The following is an 18832-nucleotide window of genomic DNA, read 5'->3' on the forward strand; positions in this document are numbered from 1 at the left end:
GATGCTGCCACCAAGAGGAAGCATGTTAAATTGTTTCAGGGTAGATTTCAGGGAATTTTTAAAGTGGGACTTCACCCAAAAGTAGAACTTCCCTGTCCCCACCACCATCACCTTTGGACAGTTTTTTTTTTTTTTTTTTGGCGGTACCTGGTTCTCCCCCCCATGCAACCTTCTGGGACACGTCACAAGTCTCAGAAGGCTGCGGAAACATTCACAAAGCACAGCAGGCAGCTGGCTATGAAGCCGCAGGGAGTCACAGTCGGAAGCCCACAGTTAACAAGCTGCCACCGGGAACCTGAAGAGCAGTGAAGTATTGGCTCATGTGAGGACAGCGCTGGATCATTGGACAGGTAAGTGTCCTTTTACTAGGAGTCGGCATCTACAAATACCGTAGCTGCTGAATTTAAATTTTTTGCCCCTAGGGTAAAGAACTGCTTTAAGTGAATCTCAACGCAAACCTTTTTAGATAAACAGTGAAACGGGAATGCCCCGTACACGCGATATAATTTTTCGACGGAAAATGTTTGACAGGAGCTTGTTGTCGGAAATTCCGACCGTGTGAATGCGCTATCGGACATTTTCCATCGGAATTTCCATCACACAAAATTTGAGAGCTGGTTTTCAAATTTTCCGACAACAAAATCCGTTCGTGTGTACGCAATTCTGACACACAAAGTTCCACGCATGCTCAGAATCAAGCAGAAGAGCAGCACTGGCTATTGAACTTCTTCTCGGCTCGTCGTACGTGTTGTACGTCACCGCGTTCTTGTCATTTGGAATTTCCAACCAACTTTGTGTGACCGTGTGTATGCAAGACAAGTTTGAGCCAACATCCGTCGGAAAAAAAACATTGATTTTGTTGTAGGAAAATCCTATCGTGTGTACAGGGCATAACACAACCTAAGGCTGGCCATACACGGTGCAAATTTCTTTCCTGCAACCTGGGGGGGGCGAAGCCATTTGAGAAGACAGTGATTATCGCTATAGTAGCCACTAGAGATAATCGTAAGAGAAACCAGCAGGCTGGTTGTGCCCAAGTTGATCAGTCAACTTGGTACATTCAGCCTGCCCATCAACAGTTAAATTTTCGGCTGGTTCCTGCTGTATGGCCAGTCTAAGTGCCAGCAGATTGAGAGCGTTGTATAACCATAAAATGTCCATCCACAAATGGAAGCCTCCACAAGGGGATTAGAAGCAAAATCCAGCAGGAGCTACAGAGTATAAAAGAGAAGAGGGAGCCCTCTAAGTGTAGCAATATGGTTACACTGAATGAAGGTACAACATTTAGCTCACATGGTTGATGATTAAAAGGGCACATCTAAGTATGTAAGCATCCAGTGTAAAGCTGTCCACATAGACCATCCTCCATGCTGCTGGCTTTCACCGCTGTCAGTCTGCAATCATGACCCAGAAGACTAACCTGCAGTAGAGTGATCTGAAAGCGAGGGTTGAAGTGGAGTGCAGCGTGGAAGGGATGACGTTGATGGTGGTGGGAAGGATGGTCTATGTGGACAGCTTTACCCCGGATTCCTGCATACTTAGATGTGCCTGTTTTAACCATCAACCACGTGAGTTGCTAAATGTTGTACCTTCATTAAATGTAACAATATTGCTACAGTTAGAGGCGCCTCTCTTCTCTTTTATACTCAGTACAAAAGTCCTGGATGGCTTAACTCCAATGTAAAAATGCATATAAAAGCAAAGGAGAAGGCCTTCAAAAAATACAAGGTTGAGGGATTATCCTCAGCATTCAGACTTTATAAAGAATGCAACAAGAAATGTAAGGGTACAATTAGGACAGCTAAGATAGAACATGAAAGACACATAGCGGAGGAGAGCAAAAAAAATCCCAAGAAATTCTTTAAGTATGTAAACAGTAAAAAAGGGAGGACAGACCATATTGGCCCCATAAAGAATGAGGAAGGACATCTGGTTACAAAGGATGGGGAGATGGCGAAGGTACTGAATTTATTCTTCTCTTCAGTCTTCACGAGTGAATCGGGGGGCTTCAGTAACCAAAACTGCAGTGTTTATCCTCATGACACAACACAGGAAGCACCTCCATGGTTAACAGAGGACAGAATTAAAATTAGACTTGAGAAACTTAACATTAATAAATCACTGGGACCAGATGGCTTGCATCCGAGGGTACTTAGGGAACTCAGTCAAGTGATTGCCAGACCGTTGTTCCTAATTTTTATAGATAGTCTACTGACTGGAATGGTACCAGCTGATTGGAGAAAAGCCAATGTAGCACCAATATTTAAAAAGGGCCCAAAATACATCCCTGGGAATTACAGACCAGTTAGCCTAACATCAATAGTATGTAAACTCTTGGAGGGGATGATAAGGGACTATATACAAGATTTTAGTAATAAGAACGGTATCATTAGCAGTAATCAGCATGGATTCATGAAGAATCGTTCTTGCCAAACCAATCTATTAACCTTCTATGAGGAGGTGAGTTGCCATCTAGATAAAGGAAGGCCCGTAGACGTGATGTATCTGGATTTTGCAAAAGCATTTGACACAGTTCCCCATAAACGTTTACTGTACAAAATAAGGTCCGTTGGCATGGACCATAGGGTGATAAATGGATTGAAACCTGCTACAAGGGCGAGTTCAGAGGGTGGTGATAAATGGGGAGTACTCAGAATGGTCAGGGGTGGGTAGTGGGGTCCTCCGGGGTTCTATGCTGGGACCAATCCTATTTAATTTGTTCATAAAAGATCTGGAGGATGGGATAAACAAAAACTAAAAAGTTCAATCTCTGTATTTGCAGACGATACTAAACTAAGCAGGGCAATAACTTCTCCGCAGGATGTGGAAACCTTGCAAAAAGACCTGAACAAATTAATGGGGTGGGCGACTACATGGCAAATGAGGTTCAATGTAGAAAAATGTAAAATAATGCATTTGGGTGGCAAAAATATGAATGCAATCTTTATACTGGAGGGAGAACCTCTGGGGGAATCTAGGATGGAAAAGGACCTGGGGGTCCTAGTAGATGATAGGCTCAGCAATGGCATGCAATGCCAAGCTGCTGCTAACAAAGCAAACAGAATATTGGCATGCATTAAAAGGGGGATCAACTCCAGAGATAAAACGATAATTCTCCCACTCTACAAGGCTCTGGTCTGGCCACACCTGGAGTATGCTGTCCAGTTCTGGGCACCAGTCCTCAGGAAGGATGTACTGGAAATGGAGCGAGTACAAAGAAGGGCAATAAAGCTAATAAAGGGTCTGGAGGATCTTAGTTATGAGGAAAGGTTGCGAGCACTGAACTTATTCTCTCTGGAGAAGAGACGCTTGAGAGGGGATATGATTTCAATTTACAAATACCGTACTGGTGACCCCACAATAGAGATAAAACTTTTTCGCAGAAGAGAGTTTAACAAGACTCGTGGCCACTCATTAAAATTAGAAGAAAAGAGGTTTAACCTTAAACTATGTAGAGGGTTCTTTACTGTAAGAGCGGCAAGGATGTGGAATTCCCTTCCACAGGCGGTGGTCTCAGCGGGGAGCATTGATAGCTTCAAGAAACTATTAGATAAGCACCTGAATGACCGCAACATACAGGGATATATAATGCAATACTGACACATATTCACACACATAGGTTGGACTTGATGGACTTGTGTCTTTTTTCAACCTCACCTACTATGTAACTATGTAACTATGTAACTATGTGACAATACTTGTATATCAAGACCTCACTCGTTTATCAAGTCAAAATTTATAGAAAAAAATAGCTTGTCTTGCAAAACACTCTCAAACCAAGTTACTCTCAATCCAAGGTTTTACAGGCTAGATAGAATAGGCTTAGAATGGGAGTAGATTTAAAGTGATTGTAAAGTCTCGCTTTAGAAAAAAAAAAAAAAAAAAAAAGAACATGTTATACCTACCTGCTCTGTGCAGTTGGTTTCTAGGGTTGCCACCTTATCCCTTTAAATCCGAACACATATTCATTACACAAGTTATGTGGCTGGTTAAGGTTGTAATTAAACACATATTAGTGCCTTATCTGCATTAAATTAGCCTCAGAACCTGTGTAATGCATATGTGTTTGGGTTTAAAGGGATGCGGTGGCTACTAAGTCCTCTTCTCAGGTCCTTCTTTGCTGCTCTTAGGTTTTGACTGGAATCACACTTTAATTTCTGCTAAAAGTATATACAACCCCCATTAGGACCTGTCAATGGGATTTATGTTTGGCTCAATTAAAAGGGTATCTGTTTTGCCAGGCTCTGTCTTGATGCTAGATAAGATGCTACTTAGATGTTAAGTGGTTCTGCAGTGTTCTGTCTTAGTACTAATAATGATTGTTGGAATGAAGCTAAAAGGTTGTTCATTATAGGAGATGCATTTTGTGTGTATTTTGTTTGGGAAGAGTATGAAATGTGTCAATTTCTGCTGCCCCAACAGATAGAATTAGATTTGAATAAAACTTCTGTCACAGACTGGTGAATTGTAACAGAACAAGGATATCCACATCTAGCTGACTCATTTTAGTGGGTTCCCAGACCTCATTAATGTATCTCACCAGTATAGATGGAAATAAAAAATAGGTGTGAAATAGGTCACAAAAAAAACCTGCACCTTCATTAGGATTTTTCAGTGATGGAGAGGAGGCTATTCAAGTATGGTAGGTGACAAAAATACAGTAAGTATCTCAGATTCAGCGCTGTAGTAAACATAAGTGTGTGCAGCCTATTGCATTAGGTGTACACCCCAAAGCTCAAACACACATGATGGTGTGAAAGGAGCCATATCTGACTGGAGGTTAGAAGGTTCGCTTTGGGCCAGGAGTACTGAAGAGCAATAATAGTAAACAAGTGCTGCATTGAAAGTCATACAAAAATAATGTATGATATACTCAAGTATCAAAGTGCTATTATGTGCCAAAAAAGTGCTGACATAAAATCAATTTAAATGGGTTGTAAACCCTCGCAGTTTTTCACCTTAATGCATTCCATGCATTGAGGTGAAAAACCTCTTGTAGTGCACCAGTTCCCCAGAGACCCCCTTTTACTTACCTGAGCCCGATCATTCCTGCTCCGGTGACGAGCACACCCGCTCCAGACGATGTCTCGGTCCTGATTGGATAGATTGACAGTAGCGCAGCCATTGGCTCCCGCTGCTGTCAATCAAATTCAATGACGCGGGACCCGGGCGGAGCCAAGTCCTGCTGTCTGTGTCAATGGACGGAACAGCAGGACACAGGAGCATGCCCGCACAAGTGCGCCGAGGGAGAGCGATTCTCTGACAGGGCACTCAAGAAGAGGAGGAGCAAGGGGCGCCGCTGAGGGACCCCAGAAGAGGAAGAACGGGGCCCCTCTGTGCAAAACCAACTGCACAGAGGAGGTAAGTATGACATCTTTGGTTTTTTTTTGTTTTTTTAGATTAGAAAAAAAGGAAGGTTTACATATCTTTTAAACAATCAAGTCTAAAAATTGATAATAATAAAAAATATCCATGATGTAAGAACAATCAATGTATATGAAACATTCAAATGACAAGGTGCACCATATATTACAATAAAGTGCCAAAGTTCCACTTTTAGGCAATCCCTAAAAACTTTTCTCTTCAGAGAAGTCTATCCTCCCTCCACCTAACAACTGCACTTCTATTTTCTTCATCAACTCATCTCCCACATCTATTACCCTTTTGTATCACTTGACCCTCCCTCCTAGATTGTAAGCTCTAACAAGTAGGGCCCTCTGAAACCTCCTGTATTGAATTGTATTGTATTTGTACTGTCTGCCCTAATGTTCACACACACACTTACGTTAATAAAATCCCAGACCCTCAAAGTATGGGTCATCAAAGAAGAAATCATCTCCAACAAACTTCTACAGTCCCGAGGTAGCCATGGGGCATGGGATAGGTTGCGTCCTGCCATACAATTTCTCTAAGGGGACCCATAATTTAGTTTGAGAGTAAAACTGCCAATCCAGGATCAACTGAAGAACCACAGACTTACAATATTGCCGGATATCAGGTATTCCCAAAGTACCCGATCTTTTAGAACATTTCAGTATGTGCATAGCAATTCATAGTTTTTGTGCTTTCCATTTAAATTCAATAAGCATACTCGTAAGCTGTGTAAAGAAATGTTTAGGTAAGGGCACAGGTACCATCTGCAGTAAAAGAGTATCCTAGGTAGAACATTCATCTTAATTACATTTGTACGTCCTAACCTGGTAAAAGCAACCTTAGTCCAAAACTGCAAGTCTTGGCACACTGTTCTCAACAGTGAAGAGTATTTATGTGTATACAATGTCTCAAAGAGGTCAGTGAGGTGGATTCCAATATATTTCAGGGAAGATTTTGCCCAAGAAAAGGAGAAGGCTTTCTGTAGGTTGGAAGCAGATCCTAGAGTAAAGTAATCGGCAACCCTTCCAAATTTGTATAATTAATCTTAAAACTGGAAACCAATCCAAAGACCCTGAGGTTAAGCAACAAGACCAGGAACAAGACCAGGGGGTCTGTGAAGTGGAAAAGGATATCGTCCACAAAGGTCAAGAGCTTGCGCTCAATAGTTTCTACAGTCACACCTTTAATGTCCGGGTTCGCGCTAATGGTCCAGAGCAAAGGCTCCAGGGCCAGAGCCAATAATAAGGGAGAGAGTGAGCGCCCCTGTCTCGTGCTAGGTTAGGCTAGGATTCCTATACTTCAGTATAGGAAACCTTAGAGAAAGAGTGCCATTGACCTTGACCTGGGCACTGGGTGAGGTGTATAAAGCCGAGATACAATTCAGCATGTGCCGCCCCAATCCTGGAGTCTCCAAGACTTCAGTAAGGTATGACCAATCTACACGGTCAAACACCTTCTCAGCATTGGTGAATAGAAAGAGGTAAGGTGCAGGCACTCTGTGAGTATGAACCCAGTGGATAAGCTGAATAGCACAGAAGGAGTTATCACTGGCCTCCCGCCCTACAATAAAACCCTTCTGATCCGGGTGCACTACTGACAGTGGTTGATACTTCTTGCAATTAGCCAGGATCTTCTCAAAAATGTTTAAATTTGCAGCAAACTAGTAGTGAAATAGGGTGGTAATTTTGGGGCAGGGTATGATCCTTACCTTCTTTCAGAAGCACCATAAAGTCAGCCAGCAGGGCTCAGACTGCCAGTGGCAATAGAATTGAAGTATTTACATGTCAGGGCCAGCAACAGTGGGAGAAGCTTAACATAGTAGGCCATTGAATAGCTGTCTGGGCCGGGCTCTTACCACTGGGCATAGATTCACCATGGCCACCACCTCAACAAAAGTATTAGTAGACTCTAGATCTGCCCACTGCTCTAGCGTCAGTAAGGTGTCAATATGGTGACAATATGTCAATATGGGGACAAGGTGCTTTGGGGCAGGGGGGTCAGAGCTTCCCCTGCCCCAAAGCACTCACCCCCCAATGTTGAGGGCATGATGTGGCCTGGTATGGTTCAGGAGGGAGGGGGGGGCGCTCACTTGTCCCCCCCCCCCGCCAGGCTGCATGCCCAGATAAGGGTCTGGTATGGATTTTGGGTGGGACTCCATGCTGTTTTTTCTTTTTGGTATGGACTGGCGGGGGGGGGGGCACACCGGTCTTTCTTTTTTCAATACCCGAGTCATTTAAAATGTGATTTGACTTGTTTTTTTCTTTTCTTTAGAAATGTAATTTTTGCTGCAGCATGTTTTATGCATGTTACAAATGTGCCACTTTACAGGGGGGAGAGGGGGGAACCAGAGGAGAGCGCAGGGGGACCCATGCAGCAGAAAAAAAAAAAGATAAAAAAGGAACATTAGGGGCGGCAGGGGTGGCATAGACTGGTACCAATGCCCTGTGTTTTCCTCCTGTGACAGCTACTGCAGTAGGAAAATACAGATTAGTTCCAGTAAATGCCGCCTTTCCTGTCAAGTTTCTGGGGTCAGTAAAGAAGGATTGTGGTCCACCTGTTACCCTATAATTGACAGGTTGATCTCCATCGACCCGGCACACCCAGTGCGCATACCTCCCAACATTTTGAGATGGGAATGAGGGACACCTATTAACAAATGTATGTGGCCATAGGAAACGCCCCCTGCCACACCCCCTTAAAGGAGAATTAACCAAAAGAAAAGGTTAATTAAACACACAAGGACTTTTTTTTTTTTACCACTACTATTCCTTTATATTGGCTTTTAAAATGTACAAATGCAGCAATTTAGAAATTAGATGAAAGGTTTAGCACTGGGAAACACTTTTTGAAAGATAAAAAGTGCATTTTATGTACAACTATATGGATCAGACCAAAATGAGGGGCAAATGAGGAGGACAGAGGGACATTGCTCCAAATCAGGGACAGTCCCTCGAAATCAGGGACAGTTGGGAGCTATGCCTTATGGTAGTAATTCACAAACACGGGGAAGGGAACAGGACGGAACATTGAGCAGATCAGCTGTTAGGAACGATCAACTTATCATCCCGTTACCGGCCGGTTTTGCATACTCGATTTATGTTTTATGTAGAATGACGTACTGAAGCGCCAGGCTATTGTGAGTACCCTGTGTGGGACCTTTTTTTGGTTTCAATAAAATTGTATAAACATATACCATGAAATCCTCTTTTCTCCATTGATTCACTCAGGCATATTAGAGACTGATCCAGGAATCCGGATACATTGCTGAACCCAGTAGTGGTTCTAAAAGTGTGTATCGACCAAGCTTAACAGCAAGGTCACATACCTTAAGGTGAGCCTTCAATACATGGGAGGCAGCACCTGAGTGAGAGACACAGCATCTAGTTATTGGATCGTTTTCACAGCATACTGAATCGCATGGAGTGTGGAGCACCTGTGGATTGAATTCATTTGAACTTTCACAATGCACAGCAGCACCTTTTTAATTCCAGTATTTGGGATTTATTGATATTTTTATTTCCCATGGACTTGATTTAAACTTTTCACTACTATATGAATGCAGCTTGTCACTTTATATTTATGGTTATTAATCACTTGACTTTATATGTTTATCTTTTTATATAACTAAGTATGGGTTATTTTACCATTTCACAGAAATCTTACGATTTGCATTTATGCTTATATCTTTGATAGCGCAGCGACTGTAATTTGATTCTAGTATTTTTGCATGGTGTATGAGACATGTTCATCGCTTGCAGCTGATTCAAAGAGAGTTTAGTGGCTTTTATTGCTAGTGGAGGCTCACAGGACGCTTTACACATATTTTAGTTCTTAAAGTGTAGCAAGGACATTGCAGAAACACATTTCCTATCAAAAGAAAAAAATAGGATTTTTTTTGTATTATTAATCCTTTTTCTGCAGTATACAAATGGAAGATTCAGCTTCCTCCCTTTGATTAGTGCTGTTTATTATGCTGACCTGCTGCCACAGTTTGGTAAATACAGTTTGGTAAATATGTTTTGGAAGGTTGTAAATCCTTCTGGTTTTTAACTGCTTTGCTACTACTAAGCTTGCATATACTGTAGGTACAGGGAATTGCCACTAGATGGGACTGTGCCTTTTGCTTTGCATAGTGTCCAAAAGCTCCTATAGACAGAAGCTATACCACAAGTTGAAGGATAGAGTCCTGAGTCCTCCACTGAACACAGGGAGAAATCATTGTTTGAGTCATTGCCTTTGATTCTGAAACTTAAATAGTGTCTCCAGTCAAAACTTTTTTTTTTCTCAACTTTTTGATAGAGTGCAGAAGTATCTAGCTGCATAAAGTTTAAGTGTATGTGAACCCTGCATTTCAAAATAACGCAGGGTATATTGCCGACATATAATATTAATACTCTGTAGATTTCGTAATTAAAGAAAAAAAAAAAAAAGTCAGTTAAAATCATGCGTCATTCGCCTCCAAATGAATCAGCGTTTGAGTCTCTGCAATTGAGGGCTGTTGGATGGGAGATGCTGCATGAGGTTGCCAGATTGGATAAAGCATGGCTGCCTGTAGTTCCACAGCGGATGGTGATAACACTCATACAGCATTAGGAGCTGCTGGGATAACGTTGTCACCCTAAGGAAGGACTTTGCAATGCCCAATATTTATGTTTCAATGCTGGAATATGTTGTAACTGCACATACTTCAAAGTCTTTTGACTTCAAGCTTAAAGTCAAAAGGTGCAACCAGAGTAGCCAAGTTTTGCACAAGTGGTTTTCTCCTTCATGCAGATGAGTTTTGTCAAACATTCCAAAGCTTATTGATATTACATATTGGGTACTGTCACTAAAAAGCATGCCTATTTGTTTGCTCGATGCTTTAAATTTAAAGGAATCCTAGGACGAAAATAAAATGTAATAAAATACCACTTACAAGTCTTTAGATGTAGTGGTTGTATTTATTTTTCTGTTTTCAGGCCAATACAGAAAAATACTTGTATAGAATTTCTGTGTATTCAAATGATAATTTACCAGTTTTGTGTTATCAGGTTTTCCAGCTTTTGCTTTGATCTACAGAACACCTACTCCTTATGCAATTAAGAGAAGTAGAGTGGGAGGTTTTTGTAGTCCAAATCAGGAGAGCAGCCTAGGGCAACAACACTGCTCTTCCATAGATGAAGTACAATGAGTGAGCATTGTCACTGTAGGACCGGATGAGTAATACTGGCAGGATCACTATGCAAGTAAAAAAGCCCTACATTAAAAAAAAATAAAAAATAAAAATGCAACCACCCCATCTAACTTCTTGTAAGCTATAATATATTACATTATGGCTTTTTGTTTCCATTACTGTACATTTTACAGATATCCACAGCTTTGATATGTATTCCATAGACTCTAAGCAATGTGCATGTATAACAGTGCTGGGCCAGTGTATGGTCTGATATCACTGAAGGTAATCTGGGCTGCATTGTCCTTCTAGGGTGTTTGTAGTCTGGTATTGGTGAGCCCTGTTAGGATCTCAGCTGCTGCCTCTCTGCTGGTGACAAAAAGGTGCTCTGAAGGATACATTTGGGTGAAGGTCCGCTTGAATATTAAAAAAGTTTATTGAAATTGACAATTGATAAGTAAAGCCAATGCGTTTTGGGGAAGTGCTCCCCTTTCCTCAGTACAAGGAAACACTAAAAACAACTGAAAATGATTCCGCTAAAGGTTACATAATTCAATGATAAATTGCATAAATAGTGTAAGATAAATAGATACAGTAAAAAGTCACTAATGTATAGAAGTGGAGCGTTACCCCCGTGAGGGCTTCTTACTGAATCTGTACCCCAGTGGTGGCCCCGACCCTGCAAGTCCTCCGACACCTCTGACAGCCTGGGTTCAGACTGGTGACAATGAAGGTAATTATAGACACACACAATTTAAGTGAAATAATTGAGCTTTGTTTACTGAAAAGTTAGGAACATGAGATACCAGTTTCACTATAGCAAGTGATAACAATGATATAAGACCTATGGGAACAGGCTGGAGAGAGGAATTACCTCAACGCCACAGGCCAGATAAAGCAGAAAGTCACAACACTGTTCTTAAATGGATAAAACTATTAAACCCTGGAGTAACTAAACCCGCTCAATTAACAGATAGAGTCCTGGGTGAAAATAGTTGTTCTTATGGCACTGACTGCTTTAATACCTGGGGGGCTGGGAGGGGGATATGTTGTAATCTTTCAGAGGGAAGAAAACCTTTAGTCTTCAGCTAGCTCTTTAGTAAAGTACTTGAGATATCCTGGTAATTAGTAGGAGGTGAAGTAGCCTGGTGATACCTTAACAAGCAGTGTGTAGCAAAGTGTACTTTTGGTGTCCTGTGAAAAGAGGAAATCTGTTACTGCTCTACAAAGAGTCAGGGTAGCACCAGGTCCTACAGGCTTAGGCAAAGAAGAAAGCAATGGTGTCTGCATGCAGTGTGTCTTGTGGTAATAGAATGGGCAAGTGCCCGCTCACCAGTCCCAACGACTCTTGGTAATGAAAGTGACCTGGGTCTCCGTGATAGGCCTCGGTAGAGCCCTGCTCAAAGGATAATGTTATCCAGTGTCACACCATGCTTCAGCTCGGCTGGATCTGGCATGGACGTGTGACGAGCGGCCTCCAGGCTGCCGCTGAACAGTCAAAAGTAGCAGGCAGTGGATGCTCCTGCACCCGCATGCAACAACTCTCTCTCCCTGTAGCACAGACTGACGCAGAGTTACTTGCTCGCAGTTCCAGACCGGGGTCCCAAGAGGAAGATCCTGCCCACTCACAGGCCTTTTATTCCCTCTCCCAGCATCCTTTTCCTCTTCCCCAGCCAGCTGGTAATTGTAGATCAATTGAATGCAAATATTGGCTCCCTGGACTACATGTTCCAAGATGCTTTGCTTTATTTTTAGAGCTCAGTCACTCTATCTTCAGGATATGACAACACAGAGTCCAAACTGAACACTAATGCCGCGTACACACGAGCGGAATGTCCGACAGAAAAAGTCTGACGGAAGCTTTTCATCATATATTCCGATCGTGTGTATGCCTCATCAGACTTTCTTTTTAGAAAATTCTGCGGGACCTAGAAATAAAACATGTTCTAAATATTTCTGACGGAACCAATTCTTATCGGGAAAACCGTTCATCTGTATGCTGTTCCAACGGACCAAAAACGACGCATGCCCTGAAGCAAGTAAGAGACGGAAGCTATTGGCTACTGGCTATTGAACTTCCTTTTTCTAGTCCCGTCGTACATGTACGTCACCGCGTTCTTGACGGTCGGACTTTGGTGTGATCGTGTGTACGCAAGACAGTTTCAGCGGAATTCCGTCGGAACTCCGGTGGAAAAACCTTCAGAGTTTATTCCAACAGAAAAAACGGTCATGTGTACGTGGCATTACAGAGAACAGCTTCACAGCAGCAATGCTGCACAGTGTCTCCTGACAATGCAGGCAACATTAACCAGCTTCTGGCTACATCAGGATACAGAAGCACAAGGTCTTAGGCACAAAGAGCAGGTATATCTAGTAAAACTTTAGATAGTATTAATACTAGACTTATAAAACTCCAGGATAGTTGAGTAATGATTATAGTGAAATATGCTTCCCAACAGTTCACACAGCCAGCTGTTAACTAGAGTGATCATGGCTCAATGCACACAAAATGCATCCAGCCACAATCACTGCAGGAAATTGCTGCAGTGTCAGGAGATTAGCCAGAGCAGAGTTGCCAGTAGGCCTGGCACATTAGCCAATCTCCAAAATGGCCACACCCGTTTGCGCACAAATGCGCGTACATGTATTTGAGGGGAACGAAGGCCCCTAGCATTGTACGACAGATCCTGGCACCCTCTGGCCTTTAACCACTTGCTTACTAGGCAATTAAACCCCCCTCCTTTTCAGATCAGTTTTCAGCTTTCAGCACTGATGCACTTTGAATGACAATTGCGCGGTCATACAACACTGTACTCAAATTAATTTTTTATCATTTTTTTCCCACAAATAGAGCTTTCTTTTGGTGGTATTTGATCACCTCTGCGGTTTTTATTTTTTGTTAAAAAAATGTAAAAAGACCGAATTTTAAAAAAAAATAATTTTTTTTTATATTTTGTTGTAATTTTTCTCCTTCATTGGTGTACGCTGATGAGGCGGCACTGATGGGCCCCCGATAGGTGGCAGTGATGGGCACTGATGGGTGGCAGTGATGGGCACTGATGGGTGCAAATAATAGGCACTGATCAGTTACACTGATAGGCAGCACTGCTAGTTGGCACTGATTGGCACCACTGGTGGGCATTGATAGGTGGCACATTTGGGCATTGATAGGTGGCACTTGTGGGCATTGATAGGTGGCACTGTGGGCACTGTTAGGTGGCAATGGCAGGTGGCACAGATGAGACAGATGTGCCTCTTCCTCTTCGGGACCAATGTCCCTTGCAGCTGAGCCGGTGATCTTCTTTTTTTTCTCCTCACGCTGTTAATGTGAGGAGAAAAAAAAAATGATTACCGATCTTTTGTTTACATCATGTGATCAGCTGTCATTGGCTGACAGCTGATCACATGATAAGGGGCCGGGATCGGCCCCTTACTCGGATTGGTGATCACCTGAGTCTCAGTGACTCGGTGAGCACAGCGCGCTCCGCGCGCGGCCTGCAGGGCGCACGCAGAGCACGTGCACGACGGCCTCCCGGCAATTCAGGTCTGCGCTGTGGCCGTCATACAGCTATAGCACGGATGTCAGGAGGTTAAAAGAGTGACTGTTGCACATAGACATTGCTGACTGGGCTTCAGCTTCCTGCTCCCTTGTCTTGCTCATGCTTCTGATTACCCGTTACAGACCCGGCTTGCCCTTGGATACCTCATGTCTCTCTTCCGGCTCTGACCTCAGATTTCCCATGTATCTGCTCTTGTCTGCTGTCCTGTGTATGACCTTGGCTTGCCTGACCACATCTTTGATCTGTCTGCTGACCACTGGCTCACTGACCTTTGCATCCGTCTCTGACTACGCCTTCTGCTTTGCACTGTCTGCTGTAATCTGCCTTGGTGCCTACCTGCAGTACCCACCTGTTGCTCCAGCTTGCAGTACTTGCCTGCTATATCCAGCTTGGATATATCTTGGATAAATCTTCACACCTGCATCTCTCATCTGTGGGACAAGCAGAAATCCCTGCTTTTTTGGGCTTCGTGTTCCCTGTTTCCACCTTCAGGGACACCTAGTACTCAGCCGCAAGGAAAGCCCTCTCAGCATTTTGGCTTCAGGACCAAGTACGTGACACGCAGTAACCGCTGGAAATTTCAGGGTGTGCTAATTACCCATCTGAATGTACCACTGATTCCACCGCTGAGCTACAGCTAGAGCTTAGCTAAAAACAAAGCCCATGCTCCCCGCATTGAGGATTGTGCAGCTCCAACTAGCTTGGCAGTGAGGGGTGTTGTCTTGGATCACTGTGGAGAGACCACTGCACAACACTCCAATACATACACATTTCCCCGTTTTCACCAGAACTGCAGTCAATTCCTAACTTCCTGTAGCAAGTGGTTGACAGCAATGTAACCGTTGCACTAAAACCACAAGCAGAGTTCTTCTCTGCATGACTACGGCGACACATCCCCTTTTTCTCATCTCTAGAGATGATCTTGGGCATCCTCCAAAAATATCTCTGATGGAATTTTCGAACTCACACTTTTTCTTTTACTCCAATGACCAGGTTATTAGTGCCCCACAGCTCACTTTAACAAAAGAGGCAGGCTGCAGGGCACACAGCTCACTAGAGTAAAAAAAAAAAAAAATAGCATGAGTTTGGAGTTGGGCTATTGATGCGTTCGGAGGATGCTCAAACTCTTCACTCTACTCATCTATATAAGGCTCCAATCACACCTGATGCTTGTCGCTTGAAAAGGAACATGAGCTTCTTTTGGGCGACAGTGTCGCGCTTTGCCGTGATGACAGCGTTAATTTATTGCCCGCGATCAGGTGTGAATGGAGCCCTATTCCTCAATGTTTACTCTCTTAGCACTCGCTCCTCTCCCATACAATAAGTTACGAGTTGACTGCATTTCTGGTTAGATCAACCAATATATTTCAGTAGCTGAAGCATTTTTAAATAGGCATAACATGAGAAAATATGCCTGTATTGGAGAGCTGTGCTGAATATGTAATTTTAGATTGAATCCGCACATACACTTTTAACTAGCTGACATGAATCTTGTTGACAAAACAGCCAAGTCAAATATAAAAACTGTGCATGTCCTCACTACAATGTTTTGGGGGCTTTTTTCAGAAAAATTAATACACTTTTGATTACAGTTGTATGCAAAAGTTTAGGAACCCCTGACAATTTCCATGATTGTCATTTATAAATATTTGGATGTTTGGATCAGCAATTTCATTTTGATCTATCAAATAACTGAAGGACACAGTAATATTTCAGTAGTGAAATGAGGTTTATTGGATTAACAGAAAATGCGCAATATGCATCAAAACGAAATTAGACAGGTGCATAAATTTAGGCACCCCAACAGAGAAATCACATCAATATTTAGTAGAGCCTCATTTAGCATAATTAACAGCATCTAGATGCTTTCTATAGCCTGATGGTTGCCAAGCATGGACAGCCCGCTTCAAATCACCCCACAGATGTTCAATGATATTCAGGTCTGGGGACTGGGATGGCCATTCCAGAACATTGTACTTGTTCCTCTGCATAAATGCCCGACTAGATTTTGAGCAGTGTTTTGGGTTGTTGTCTTGTTGAAATATCCAGCCCTGGCGTAACTTCAACTTTGTGACTGATTTTGATGCATATTGCGCATTTTCTGTTAATTCAATAAACCTCTTTTCACTAGTGAAATATTACTGTGTCCTTCGGTTATTTGATAGATCAAAATGAAATTGCTGATCCAAACACCCAAATATTTATAAATGACAATCATGGAAATTGTCAGGGTTTCCTAAACTTTTGCATACAACTGTAGATGCTGCTGTGTCAGCCCTGATCCCCTGTGTCAGCCAGCTGCAGGGAGATGGAGAGAATGCTCAATAATGGCTGGGAAATCTGGAAGCAGTAATATCACCTATAGGCTCCCATGTTCCAGACATTGTGGTCTCTCTTCTCCCCTGCAGCCACCTCTGGCTGACAGAGGGGAGCCGGATCCTCCCATGACTGGACCAAAGCAGGCTGAAAATTGGTAAGTATATACTTTTTTGACACAGGTTAGTCAGCATAGGTGTTAGGAGAAGGTAAGGAGAATTTTTAAGACTAGTTTGGTTTATGGTGGAACTCTACTTTTAATACTGTGTATGAAGTCACAATATTTTGGAATCTTTTTCAGTGAAAAGTGCTTGAACTCTGTGCATGGAGTCAGTACAATATTTTTATCTTTATACTGTGAAAATAAAAACACATTTTATTCACTTTTTTCATTTTCCAAAGAATTGTGGGAAAAAATTACAACTTTTAAAATTCTCAATGCCTCTTACTAAATCCCTCTGGATGTGTACTTTGCAAAAATGGGTTATTTGGGGAATATTTGTACTGTTCTGACATTTTAGGGCCTCAGGAAATGAAATAGGATGCCTGTACATCAAGATTGATCAATTTTCAGATATACAGGTGCATTAGAAAATCAAAAAGTCAATGTATTTCCATAATTCAATTCAAAAAGTATAACTCATATATTTTATATAGATTCATTACACACAGAGTGATATATTTCAAGCATTTCTTTCTTTTAATTTTGATGATTATGACTTACAGCTAGTGAAAACCCAAAATTCAGTATCTCAGAAAATGTGAATATTACATAAGACCATAAAAAAACAATTTTTAATACAGAAATGTTGGCTTACTGAAAAGTATGTCCATGTACAGTATAGTATGCACTCAATACTTGGTTGGGGCTCCTTTTGCATAAATTACTGCACCAATGCGGCGTGGCATGGAGGCGACCAGCCTGTGGCACTGCTAAGGTGTTATGGAAGCCCAGGTTGCTTTAATAGCGGCCTTCAGCTCATCTGCATTGTTGGGTCTGGTGTCTCTCATCTTTCTCTTGACAATACCCTACAGATTCTCTATGGGGTTTAGGTCAGGCGAGTTTTCTGGCCAATCAGGCACAGTGATATCATGATCATTAAACCAGGTACTTTTGGCAGTGTGGGCAGGTGCCAAGTCCTGCTATAAAATGAAATCAGCATTTCCATAAAACTAGTTAGCAGAGGGAAGCATGAAGTGCTCTAGAATTTCCTGATAGAGGGCTGCGCTGACTTTGTACTTGATAAAACACAGTGGACCAACACCAGCAGATGACATGGCTCCCCAAATCATCTCTGACTGTGGAAACTTCACACTGGACCTCAGGCAACATGGATTCTGTGCCTCTCTGCTCTTCCTCCAGACTCTGGGACCTTGATTTCCAAATGAAATGCATAATTTACTTGGATCCAAAAAGAGGATTTTGGACCAGTGAGCAACAGCCCAGTCCTTTTTCTCCTTAGCCCAGGTAAGACGCGTCTGACGTCTCTGGTTTAGGAGAGGCTTAACACAAGGAATGCAACAGTTGTAGCCCATGTCCTGGATACATCTGTTTGTGGTGGCACTTGAAGCATTGACACCAGCTGTAGTCCACTCCTTGTGAATCTCCCCCAAATTCTTGAATGGCCTTTGCTTCACAATCCTCTCAAGGTTGCGGTTATCCCTGTTGCTTGTGCACCTTTTTCTACCACACTTTTTCCTTCCACTCAACTTTTCATTACTATACTTGGATACAGCACTCTGTGAACAGCGAGCTCCTTTAGCAATGACCTTTTGTGAGTTACCCTTCTTGTGAAGGGTGTCAATGATTATCTTCTGGACAACTGTCAAGTCAGTACTCCTCCGCATGATTGTGTAACCACCTGAACCAGACTGAGAGACCATTTAACCACTTCAGCCCTGGAAGAATTTACCCCCTTCCTGAACAGAGCACTTTTTGGCACTGCGTTGCTTTAACTGACAATTATGTGGTCATGCAACATTGTACCCAAACAAAATTGATGTTCTTTTTTTCCCACAAATAGAGCTTTCTTTTGGTGGTATTTGATTGCCTCTGCGGTTTTTATTTTTTGCGCTATAAACAAAAATAGAGCGACAATTTTGAGAATGTTTTACTTTTTTCTATAATAAATATCCCCGAAAAATATATAAAAATATTTTTTTTCCTCAGTTTAGGCCGATATGTATTCTTCTACATATTTTTGGTAAAAAAAAAAAATCGCAATAAGCGTATATTGATTGGTTTGCGCAAAAGTTATAGCGTCTACAAAATAGGGGATAGATTTATAGCATTTTTATTATTATTTTTATAGTAATGGCGGCGATCTGCGATTTTTATCAGTACTGCCACATTATGGCGGACACATTGGACAATTTTGACACATTTTTGGAACCATTGTCATTAACACAGCGACCAGTGCGATTAAAAATG

This window comes from Aquarana catesbeiana, linkage group LG01, assembly GCF_042186555.1.
Source record: "Aquarana catesbeiana isolate 2022-GZ linkage group LG01, ASM4218655v1, whole genome shotgun sequence".
Lineage (NCBI taxonomy): Eukaryota > Metazoa > Chordata > Amphibia > Anura > Ranidae > Aquarana > Aquarana catesbeiana.